The sequence below is a fragment of the Salvia miltiorrhiza genome, chromosome 1 (genome assembly GCF_028751815.1).
Source record: "Salvia miltiorrhiza cultivar Shanhuang (shh) chromosome 1, IMPLAD_Smil_shh, whole genome shotgun sequence".
Taxonomy (NCBI): domain Eukaryota; kingdom Viridiplantae; phylum Streptophyta; class Magnoliopsida; order Lamiales; family Lamiaceae; genus Salvia; species Salvia miltiorrhiza.
The window spans coordinates 19,761,589-19,774,170 of NC_080387.1; the positions used below are offsets into that span (position 1 = coordinate 19,761,589).

The 12,582-nt window shown below is 39.6% G+C and overlaps 1 long non-coding RNA gene across 1 annotated transcript; it reads left to right on the forward strand.

Moving 5' to 3' along the window:
• The first annotated feature begins 416 nt into the window (after window positions 1–416).
• On the forward strand, window positions 417–3,804 carry LOC131006904 (uncharacterized). The gene is made up of 2 exons (XR_009095812.1): window positions 417–873; window positions 3,548–3,804. It is a non-coding gene; the product is annotated as an uncharacterized LOC131006904 (long non-coding RNA).
• Window positions 3,805–12,582: the final 8,778 nt, after the last annotated feature.

Below are 12,582 nucleotides of genomic sequence, written 5' to 3' on the forward strand. Positions count from 1 at the left end.
CATGAAGGATCTTTATAAATATGGTGCTTAATCACTGATTTAAGATTTAATAATTAGGGTTCGGCATCCATTAATAATAAAACTGATTTGATTTATCTGATGTGCTTAATTCTTATTGTTATTTAAATCCATTTGAGATTTAAAGGATCTTTATAAATATGGTGCACAAGTTTAATTAGTGGTTTGAGCGGCTTGTAAAGTGAATTAAATCTACGTATTTAATTTATACACGAATAATAAGCAGAAGCCAGTATTTGATTGCAAACACGCGATTAAATAGTAGATGCACTGAGTAACCAAGACCTAAAGATTTATTATTATTTACAATTAGAACTTCCACCACCACTATCAATCAATGCAGTAATTGATTTTTTTCTAAGTACAGGAAGAAATCTTTGCATATAAGCTCACTATCTAATTTGCTGGCTTTAAGAGGAAGATTATGATTAAGATAGTGTCTTCCACTATCTAATTATATTATCAACTCCTTTTCTTTAACTTTGCTAAAGCCATGCTTTCCACCTCTTCAACCACCACCCTTTGCTCCCCACCAATACACCTAACTCTCCACACACTTCATTTTTTTTATTTCTCCACCACTACATTACATATTCAGCACTACATCTTGCAGATTCCTCATTAAGAAATCCTCTCTCTCTAATCTTCTAAATTACCATTTTCTTTCCTCCTACTCCTCACGGGTCCTTCAAAGAAATTATCAAGTTTGTTTCAAGTTCCAAATCAAGAAGGTAGGTAATTAAATGTCTTACTCTTCATTAATCTTCCAGTTTCAATTTCAAAAAAATTCATTCTTACTTTGTGATCAACAAATTGCAGAATCGAACTATTGCCAACACCACCCCTCATATCGAGGTTACTCCAATTTCTCCCTACTTCATCTTGTTAAATTCGATTCAAGCATCAAAGAACAGAAGAATACGCACGCACACATGTTAATATATTTTCTAAGCTATTACATTTACAAGGTTTGATTTTTGCTAAGGAAATGATAAATGAATGATGAAAGAACAGATTTCTAAACAAAACCCTAGCTTTGCTATACTTGTGAATCTGGACTGAATTTGGGGGTTCTTGTGTCTTTGCCTTCTGTGTATGTCCGGGAATGGAGAGATGGGGGTGAGAGCAGCCGGCGGCTTCTCGCGGCCGGAGGCGGCGCGGCGGCAGCCGCCGCCTTTTTCCTTTGTCTGTCTGAAACGAGAGAGAGATGGTTAGGGCTGCTGTAAAATAAAAAAAAGAGAGAGAGATACGGGAAAAAGGGGGAGAGACTTATCTTTTCCGGCGACGCGGCGGAAGCAGCGGCGCAGCGACACGAACGGCGGTTCTGTTCGGCCGGAAAAGAGGAGAAAAGGGAGGAGTTCAGATCTGTTTTTTTTTAAAATAGAAAGGAGAGGAAAGGGAGCTCAGATCTGGAGCCTACCTTCACGGCGAGGCAAGGCTCGGCCATCCACCACGATTCCGGCCATGGCGGAGACGGCGGAGAACGGGGGAAGCGGCGCGGCGACGCTCGGCTTTTCACAACGGCCGGAGAAGGCACATGCAGCGGCGGAGAGGCCTCTGCCACCCTGTTCCAAGGCTGGGGACGACCAGGCGGCGCCGTGCTTGGCCACGGCGGAGGCGGCAGTGGCACGCGAAGGCGGCGCCGTGCGGCTGACTTCCGGCGAGACAGAGCGATGAGAGTGAGAGGGAGAGGGGAGACGTCCGGCGAGGCGGCGCGTCGGAGGCGGTGCCGCCCTCAGCCGAGTGAGAGTAAGAGAGGCGAGAGAGAGAGCCGAGAGGGAGAGTGAGAGTGTTGTGTGTGCTGAGTGTGTGTATTTGTGTGATGTGCGTGTGTTATGTGTTTGTGTGTGTGATATATGTGTGTTATGTTAGGGTTAGGATTTAATTGGGCTTTTTATTAATTTTGTTTGGGCCGATTTATTTATTTAGCTTGGGCCGAAAGTTTTAAATAAAATGGGCCGATTTTATTTTATGTTGCTGGGCCTTCCTGCTTTGTAAAAAAAAAAAGGAATGGGCCGATTTTTATTTAATAAAATGTAATGGGCCCATTTTAATTAAGTTTTGAACTGTTAATTGATTAATAAAGCCTACGAATTTTTGGCCTTATTTTTTTTTTAAAAAAAAAATGTTTGAATTTACACTAAATTATTTAGTGAATTTAAATCTCTTGATTTAAATTTTAATATTTAAAGTTGGGATTATTTATTCTAAATGAAGTCCATTCTATTATTTAAATTATTAATGGACTTTAAAGCAAATATTTTGGGATTAAGCCCCATTTATTACATGATAAAATTATTTTCAAAGCTTACGAGTATGGATTTTTTTTAAATGGTTAAAATGTTTTATTTCATCTCAATGTATTTTAAAATGTTTTATTATTTATAAATGAATAATGGAATTTCTTATTTATTTACATGATAAAAAAATGTGGAATTGTGTTATAGAATGATTAAGTATATGATTTACTTTATCAAATGAGCTTGGGATTTAATTGAGATATTAAATTGCTAAGCATATGTTTATAAATGATTTATTTATTTAAGTGATGAAAATGTGCGAAGTATGAGAAAGCATGATTTATAATGATTAAATTTTTAGGGTAATAATATATAGCTTGTTCTTAATTGATGGAGTACTTGACTAAATGACGGGTGTAGAAGGAAATTATGGATTATGTACATGTTGATGTTCGAACAATTGGGTTCGAACCTATATGATAGTTACATGATAATTGGTTACATTTTATTGATTGAATGAAACGAGATTAATATGGATGCTAGAACCCTAAAACATTAAAAGATACCCTAGGCACGTAGAATTAGACTTTGTCTTATGACAATTTCTTCACGAACTTATCGACTCTTCATCAATGAAGGTCCGGGCAACAGAAAGTGAAGCAGAAGAAGAAACGACTCCACGCCAGCTTTAAGAACAATTGAGGTGGGCATTATTTTATTATTACGTATATAGAGATCCCCTGCGTGACGTAGGCCTCATATGCGAATATATATGCATGATATGTTTTTACTATTTATTCAGTTCTTATGAAATGCTTATATGTTTAATGCCCTTTATGAAAATGAAAATGTTATGAAAATGAAATGTTTATGAAATAATTGACTGCCAAAATGTTTATGTTTTTATATGTATCCTATCTGTGTTGGTTCGCCAACTTTAAAGGAAATCCAATTGGGATCCTATGCTAGACAAAGGTCGCTAGCTAGGGTTAACGTGTACACTCATGGAGACCGCGAGTCGCTTGCGACCGGTCTTGGCGTCCGTGGTAAGGAGGCCTCCTTCCCGGCGCGTGATAGAAAGGGCAGATATGGATCATATAGACTGAAAATGGGATGCATCCACCTTTATGAAAATGAACGAAATGTTTTAGTAAGCGCAGGTCATTTATGAAAACCCCTGTGTGTTACTGTTATGGCAGTTCAATTTATATATGTATGCATGTTGTATTTTCGGCTTATGTCACTGAGTATTTTTATACTCAGCCCTGCATGTATTTCTAAATGTGCAGGTTGAGCAGGCGATGGAATGGATCGGTGTTGAGCGGATTTCCCTTTTGATGTTTATGTAATGAAACCTTGAGTATGCATCTCCATATGCATAACTCACACGTTTTTCCGCTGCAAACACTCTGAATTTGTTATCGTATTGTGGAACTTATTACTCCTTCATTTTGTTTAACTTTCATTTGGGGTTTAGTCGTTATGGCTGGCTCGTTTGTTAATTACCCAAGTGGTTATATATATATATACCACTAGCTTGTTGTTATTAATGTTGGTTATTTAGTAAATCCCTTTTAATTTCCATTTCTTATTGTTCACCCAAGTCATAACCCCGGTTAACACGTCATTGGGATAGTGGGCTGTGACATATAAGTCACACCAAAGAGAGCAATCCGTCTGATCGTTACCATGAGAAGCAGACAGCCAGAACCATAAAAGGAAGGTCAATCTCGGAGATCTCGAAGAAACAAGTAGAAGGTGGAAGAAGAAACTGGAAGGATCGAAGGAATGGGAAAGGTTGACCAAGCTTGCAGCTGGACGCCATCTTCAATCAGGATCAATCAAAGATCGAGCTAATTAAGGAAAGAAGATCCCGGCGAAGATTTGGAACCGGCGCAGCTAGGGTTAGGCCTCTACCATCCGGCAGTATAAAAGACTAATGGTGTGCAGCGTGAAGAAGCTCTTGGCACCTTGAAACTCTTGTTTTTACTTTAAGTATTCAATTAAGTTCGCCGTGTGTGGCATCCGAAACAATTTACATTTCTCGTGCTTTTCCCTTTTCCGTTGTGTTTCTACTTTTGAACAAGTTCGAAGGCTTGAAGCCTAGGTACTATTTATCTATTCCAGTATTTCTTTTCGTTCTATAATGTGTTTAATCTCTTTTGCATTTATGAATTGCGTTATGTGTGAGTAATTCCCTTGGTGAGGTTTTAGGGGTGGAAATAATTGTTGTTAACATGTAAACATTCGTGAGGCACTTGTTCTTTCGGTTGAATCTCGTGGTTCCGGAAGGATCTGTTTGAAATCATGGGCAGTAGGGGCCTAACGGGTGATCTCCGTTCGGTAAAACGCTATCCATGTTAAGCAAAGGCCAGGGTATACCAAGGTACAACAATCAGTATGCCCAAGACCGAGTAGCTGAGCAGCGTCAACAAAAGGCGTTGTAGATCCAGAAGGTGGGGAAAGGGTTGATGGGATACACTGCCCTTCCTCAGCCTTGGGCTTCTCTAGAGACTATCCATCAACTATGACGAGGCATAAAGCCATGGTTATCAAACGAGGAAAGCAATCTCGGCGCCGTAGCATGTCTATGACTGGTCGGCTGACAAAGCCGGAAATAGTTGAGTCCAGGAGGCATGTGTCACTAAAAGCGTGGAGTTGGGGACCTCGGGAGAGAAGGTTGTTGAGGGTCATACTTGGTGAGTAACGGGTATGACTACTATCTACGGAGAAGTGAAGCACTGCCTTGTGACCGGGGATTGTGTGACCTTCGGACCAAGTGACCACAATGAGAATCAACCATCCTATATGTGAAGTATAACCCCTTGAAACGCTCCAATGTCTTTGGGCCACGCCTTGGGCTTGTATGGATCATAGACGGATCATCAGTGTGCCTATGACCGAAACGAATGTTAACAACAGTTATGACCTAACCGAATAACCTCACCCCTTTGTTATTATTGATCTTGTTTATTTCTTGTGCAGAGTATACAGATTGAGAATTGTGACACCTCAGTTTGTCGTAGGAGAACAAAGTGGTTCCTCACTCCCTGTGGGATTCGACCCTACACTTACCGCTAAGGCTAAGTTCTTATTGTGAGAAGTAGGAGCGTGTATTGTCTGTACTGGGCATACACAGGTATTTTGTCCGCACCGCACGACGGGTGTGTGTCACGCCGCTGCTTCCGCAGCCACCGCCTTTGTTCCTGTAGGCCTTTCACGTCTGTTCCCTCTGTTCTGCCCAACCGGAGATGTCCGATTCATGGCCACCACCGCTGCTCCGGTAGCCACCGCCGCTGCTCCGGTAGGCGTTTGATAGTTAGCCACACCGTAGTAATGATTCGGCGGCGGCAGCGAAGATTGGGCGGCGGCGGCGACCGAGACGCCTGGGTTCTTTCCTCTGCTTTCTTCGCTTCTATCGGCGGTGGTTTGCTGCAACCGGGCTTCCGGCCGTGGTGTATGGCGGAATGTGGTGGTAAGTCCGGTCCCGGTCTCTTCCGATGATGAAATGTTGGTGTCGAAACGGTTGGTTGCCGGCTGTAAGATCTGCAGCCGGGCGGCCTCCCTTCTCATTTTCGAGAAGGCCGATTCGGCTGAGGAAGTTGATTTATTTGAGGTGGTTGGGTTTGTGGCTTGAATCTTCCCTGACATATTGCTTCCTTGATTGTTTTGAGGTATTTGGAACAGTGATGAATGATTTCTGAGTTCCCAGAATCATGCCTGCTCTGATACCATGTTAAAACATGGTATCAATGAATTTGTATAGATCGAAGACATGTTTAGGAGACTAAATTGAATTGTATTGCTTGATGTTGTTTCTGTGAATTACATCTACCCTTTATAGGGTTGAAAAACAATATACAAGGAAAGTTACAAACTAGGAAACTCTAAATCATTGATCTTGATTTGATCTCCAATCAATGTAAATGATTATTTCCTTTCCAACATCCTAGGCTGCAGCAAAGCTGTTTCTTGGACATTTTCAATGGGTGGGGTAAAATAAAACGAGGAGTATAAAATTGTCCACTTTGATAGTAAAATTTAGGGTTAATTGCATATAATATCATCGACTTTGCCCGAAATTCATTTTCTCCACCATCTTTAAAAATTCTATTTTTTATCAAATAGTTTGACATTTATTCAATTTTACCATAATTTTTTTTCACCCTCAAATCGAAATTGACATGGTGCTGATTAGGGGTGCCGCCGGTTCCGGGCTCGAACCGGCAGTTCAGGTTCAAAAATGTATTGAACCTGAACCAGCCCGGATGAAATTTGAAGGGCCGGTTTTCGGACCCTGAACTGACGGTTCCGGGCCGAACCAAAAATCGGCAGTTTCCGGGCTTTTTTCCTTTTTTTTAAAATTTTTTTATTGTATTCTTTTTTATGAAATTAAATGATTTGTGATGAAATGTCAAAATTTTTATTCAACTTAAAATATAAAATATAAACATGTGTTGAAATTGAAAATATAAACATGTAGTAATATTTGTTATGTCATATTTTTAAATTATACCCCCTCCGTCCATGAAAGAACTTCCTAGGAGGGAGTGGCACGAGTTTTAAGAAAAAATATTGTTGAGTGTATTGAGAGTGGATAAAAGGTAGTTGAGTGTATTGGGAGTGGTGAAAAGGTGTTATAATTAATATTGAGAGTTGTGAAAAGTGAAAAGTAAGAGGATTATAAGTGGTGGGGTATAGTCCAAAAATAGGTAGGAAGTTCTTTTGTGGACGTCCCAAAAAGGAAAGATATGAAGTTCTTTTGTGGACGGAGGGAGTATTTTATAAACATGACAATTAATATATTTTTAAAATAATATTTTTTTATGTCATCTTAATTCTTAAGTAATACTTGTGTTCTTTTAATTAATATCATGTCATTTTTTAAAAAAAATTTATAACAAGTTGACAATCAAAATATTTTTTTGATTAAATGACTTGTGTTGAAAATTGAAATACAATAAAGGAAAAATTATTCTAACACATTGACAATCAAAATAATGCATAAAAATTGATATCTTTATTGAATTTATTCTATGTACAAAAAAAATATTATAAGGATACAAATTACAGTCTTGAAAATTGAATAAGTAAACTAACTAACACTAACTAAATAACTAATTCATTACAATAAACTCCGAAAGAGAGTTGTCTAAAAGGGGGGAGGGGGGGGAATATAATTAAGGGCTTGAGCTCAATTTTAATATAAATATTAAAATTGAGTGGCCTACGTATCTTCATTGAATAATGAAGATTGCAGTCCTTCATTTGCTTCTCAAGTGGGGGAGTGTTGAACATGTGGTGTAGTAGGTTCTACACGTTCTTCAGTTTCAGCCTTTCCTGTTTCTTCAGACGTTGGAGTTTTCCCTTGACTGATGCCTTCAGTAGCATCTCCAGTCGGACTTACAGTTCTTTGACTGATCTTCTGATACTGGAGCTTTTCAGTATCTTCATCTCTTCCTGGTCCCCACACCAACACTTCAATAGGTTCGGTGCTTTTCATTTTAGTATTGGAAACCCCAAAGTTTTCAGCATTTTCTTCAGTTTCCTGTTTCCTGAAATCATCAATAGACTCATCAAAAATAACATGAGGTGTTTCTTCCACACATAGAGTTTGAGAGTTAAACACTTGATAGGCTTTGCTGGATCTTTCAGTGCCACAATATCCAAGGAAAATTCCTGGATCAGCCTTGCTATCAAATGTGTTTAGCTTTCTCTTATCATTGTTATAAATAAAACACTTAGAACCGAAAGCATGAAAGTATGAAATTGTTGGCTTCCTGTTATTCCATAGCTCGTATGGAGTTTTCCCATGTCTTTGTGTGAGGAAAGAGCGATTCTGAGTGTAGCAAGCATTGTTGACGGCTTTAGCCCAAAACTTCAGTGGTAGTTTTGATTCAGCTAGCATCATCTTTGCTGCTTCCTTCAATGATCTATTTCTTCTTCCAACAACTCCATTTTATTGTAGAGTTCTTGCTGCAGAGGTTTGATGACTGATCCCTCGTTCTTCACAGTAGTTCTGAATAACTGAATTGAGGATTTCAGTCCCTCTATCTGATCTGATGCTGATGATATTGATCTCCTTTTCAACACTAAGTCTTTTCATCAGTTTTGGTAGTTCCTTTAGTGTCTCACTTTTCCTGTATAGAAAAATAATCCAAGTGTATCGAGAATAATCACCTACAACTACTAAGGTGTATTTTCTACCGTTATAACTTCTAGGAGACACTGGACCAAAAATATCCATGTGAAGCAGTTGAAGAATTCTTTTAGAGGAGTGTCCTGTTTTTGACTTGAACGAAGTCCTGATTTGCTTTCCTCTTTGACATGCTTCACATTCTTGCTGTTTCTGAAACACAATAGAATGCAAACCTTCTACCAGTTGTTTTTTAGCAAGTTTGTTGATCGTTTTGAAGTTGAGGTGGTTGAGCCTTCTGTGCCATAGCTAGTTGAGCTCTGAGCTACTCTTGTTGATGAGGCACGTTTCAGGTGGGCTATCTTCCCACGATACAACGTAGAGATTTCCTTGCCTGATTCCTCTCAGCACCACCTTCTTCTGGTTGTTTTTTTACAGTGAATTCATCATTCTTGATCTTCACTGCGAATCTGCTGTCACAAAATTAACTCACAGACAGCAAGTTATGTTTAAGACCAGAAACATAGCTAACATTACTGATACTGACGTTACCCATGTTGAATACACCATAGCCTTTTGTTTCGCCTAGTGAGTTGTCTCCGAATGCAACTTTTGATCCAGCTTTCTCAACATATTGCGTGAGATATTCTTTGTAACCCGTCATGTGCTTTGAGCAGCCGCTGTCCAGGTACCATGTTTTGATTGAAGCTTTAACTTCTTCATTCTTCTTATGTTTCCTGGTTTTGTCCTGCAAGGAAGAGTTATTTTAGGTACCCTATCAATGTTTGGGTCCTTCAATATTAGTCATTGTTCCTTTTGAAACTCAAATCTGCTTCAGAACTGGTCATCGCACTGGTCCTCTGTGGTCGACTGGTCGTCTGACTGAAGCTGTTATGCTTCTTCGTTGGTTGAGCTTTCTTCTTTGAAGCCTCTTTCTTGTAGTACTTTTGTCTGTTGTGAACTGGAGGTCTCCTTTGCTTCATTGTGTATCTTCCTTGAGATACATAAGTTATTCTTGATTGATGGTGTCTTGACTGATACTGAGGAGCATAGAACTGATGTTGTCCAGCCACATGATGTTGTGAGTGAAATTGAGCTCGTTTGGACTTGTCATTGTCTTGTCTCCATGGCTGTTGCTCTTTCCTGAACTGAATTGGTTTCAGTTGCTGATAGCTCTTGTTGGTCTTCCCCCTCAACTGATGAGGAGGACTCCGTTTCTTTGCTCATTGGGTTTGCTGTTGCTTCAATCTGGATGTTTCTTTGCCATACTTCGACTAGAATCTGCTCTCCAGTCTTTTCAGAAGGGCAAATTGATTTGGTGCCTTATTTGCTCGTTTGTAGTTCCGTGGAGGAGGAACATTCTGATTCACCATCATATTTCTCTTTATGACTTCTTCTTGGTCATAATCCCTTGGTTCTTCTGTAGAATTGTCATCAGATGTTTCAGCTGCATTCTGGATTATGACCTTTTTTCCTATATCAGCTTGAATCACCTTGCCTCCTATACTTTCCACAAGTGATCTTGATGGAAAGTTATCCATTAGAAGAGAGTCCTTCATACAGTCCTTAACTGTTTGCTCCAATTTGTAATTGAACCTCTTAATTTCATGAGAGGCCCTCTCACATTCTTCTGTTGATTTCTTGAGTTGGACTTTCAGTTGGTGATTCTCCAAGATCAATTCATCGAGACAGTTTTCATCTGGATAGTAGATGACTGTTTCTTTCTTGAACTGGTCTCGACTGATCTCTTCTTTCATTTTCTGATTATGTTGCATGATGTTCTCGAACATTGGTCTTAACTGTCGATGATCAGTCATGAGCCGATCATACTCATCAATTTCATTTGTTGAGCTGTCTCCAGAATCTAAGATATCTCCTGTACACATCAAGGAGTTATCAGTGTAAAAAGTTCTAGAGTAAGAGTTTACCTCAGGCCTATCCATTCCGTTGTCATAGTTGTTGCCTGAGTTGTCAGCCATGCTTTCAGCATCCTTGGCCATGAGGGCTTGGCTCTCGTCATATGAGCTGGTGGAGTTGAAGGCGGATGATCCAGATGCATATTCAGAAGATCCAACATCTTCAGCTACCATTGCCTTCTTCTTTGCATGCCAGCGATCCCACTTAGCTCTTAGCTCTTTGCGCTCTTCTTGCGTTAATTCAGGGCATTCTGATTTGTAGTGTCCTTTCTTTCTGCATCCAAAGCATTCCACATCCTTGAGATCTATTGCGAAGTATTTCTTTTCGCCACTTCTGTCTGTGGAGTATCTGGGCTTGTGTTCTCTTTCTCTTCCCTTGAAGTATTTCTTGTGAAACTTTCTGTACTTGCGGAATTTGGATTCTATCTTGTTGAATCGTTCAGTCAACAAAGCATATTGACTGAAGAAATCCTCTGGCTTCAGTTCAGTTGTTTCCTTCGACTGTTTCTTGTTTTTATTTTACTGAAGCCTTCAGAGCTACTCCTTTTGATGTCGATGGAGCATCTTCATCTGATCATCTGGCCTTCTTGGTTTCTCGATTTCTCTGAATATCAAATTCATTTGTCACGAGATCCGAGAAGAGCTTGTTGGTCGGAAGCACGTTGAATTCGGATTTATTTTGATGGGCGACTGCGTAGATTTGCCATTCGCCTCGCGGAAGTGCTCGTAGATTCTTCAGGTTGATTTCTCGTTGTGTGTACTTGTCCTTTGAGATGGACTGAACCTCGTTCAGTATTTGGTTAAATCTATGCTCCATCTCTTCGACTGATTCGTTCTTGAGCATGAGGAAGGAGTCGAACTTTTGATAAGCTATTGATAGCTTATTCTCCTTTATCTCTTCTGATCCCATGCACATTACTTCAAGGATGTCCCACATCTCCTTTGCAGTCCTGCTCTTGATGATCTTGGTGACATATTTGTCCGGGACTGTTCCAGAGATGATGCTCTTAGCAAGATATCCAATTCATATTGCTTTCTTTCTTCGGTGGTGAAGTCGGCCTTGTCTTTGATCATTTGTTCGTCGTAAGGATCTCTGATAGGATCAAGAGGAGTTCTCTTGACTGTCTGTGTAATGATGATTGGCCATTTCGTGATGACTTTCCACATTCGGCAGTGTTGGGCAACGAGATAGCTCTCTAGCCAAAATCTCCAAATATCGTATTTTTCAATACTGAACATCGGGAGTGATGAAGCTCTGCTGTGGTTAGTTTTCATAGTTCAAGATAAGAAAGATATACAGAAAAAGAACGCAAGTAGCACTTTTAAAAGGAAAAAGATTTTAAGACCTTCTTTTTGAAAAACGATCTAGTCTAGTAGAACTGGGTCAAAGCAAATCGTTCTTGCGAACAACCTACTCTGATACCAATTGTTAGGTCCCAGAAGGTCTAGAATAGGTGTATGGGGGGGAATACACCTATAGGCTATTTTTCAAACAACAAGTACAACACTTTGGTTATAGAAATAGTTAAGGAAAACTTTGATTCCAAAGGTTGAAGACTGATACTGAATCTCTCTTTAGTAAAGAGATATTAGTTAAGTCCAAGACTTTAACTGATATGAGCAAGGCTTCAGTCTTAGATATGAAACAGAGGAGTATTATGAATCTTACTGACTATCCGAAGATTTATCAGTTAGACTTATAACACTGACAACGAAAAACTTTTTCTTTTGAAATAGCCTTTGTGATTAACACGTTGTCAGGTTTATGTTTCACTCTGTAATTAATCAGTTTCAGTTAAAGACGTTTGAGCACAGATAAGAAAGTAGAACTGAAAGCGATAAACGACAAAGAGATTTTTACGTAGTTCGAAATCCAATTCCTACATCCACGGTCAGTATATCATACTGACAAACACTCTGGGCTTATGCTTATGGGTGCACAACAAACCTTTAACTGAAAGCACACGTTTCAGCACCAACACACTGGGTTGGATTTCTCAAACACACTTAGCGCGCACTGGGCACTAAGATCTCTCTGGAGTCATAACACTGGCCTGAACTCTACAAAACTCAAACACTCTTTTCGCTCAGTTGAAAGGAGGTTCGAAATCTACCAACTAGATCACAGAGAACAGGCTCTCTGTAATTAGTAACTTAGGCTTTGGATAAACAATATTTGCCTAAGGTTCTAAGAGAATATATGTAATCAACAATGGACTGATTTTGGCTTTGCGATTCTCTTCTTCGATTCAAACTTTGGAAGGCTTTGATT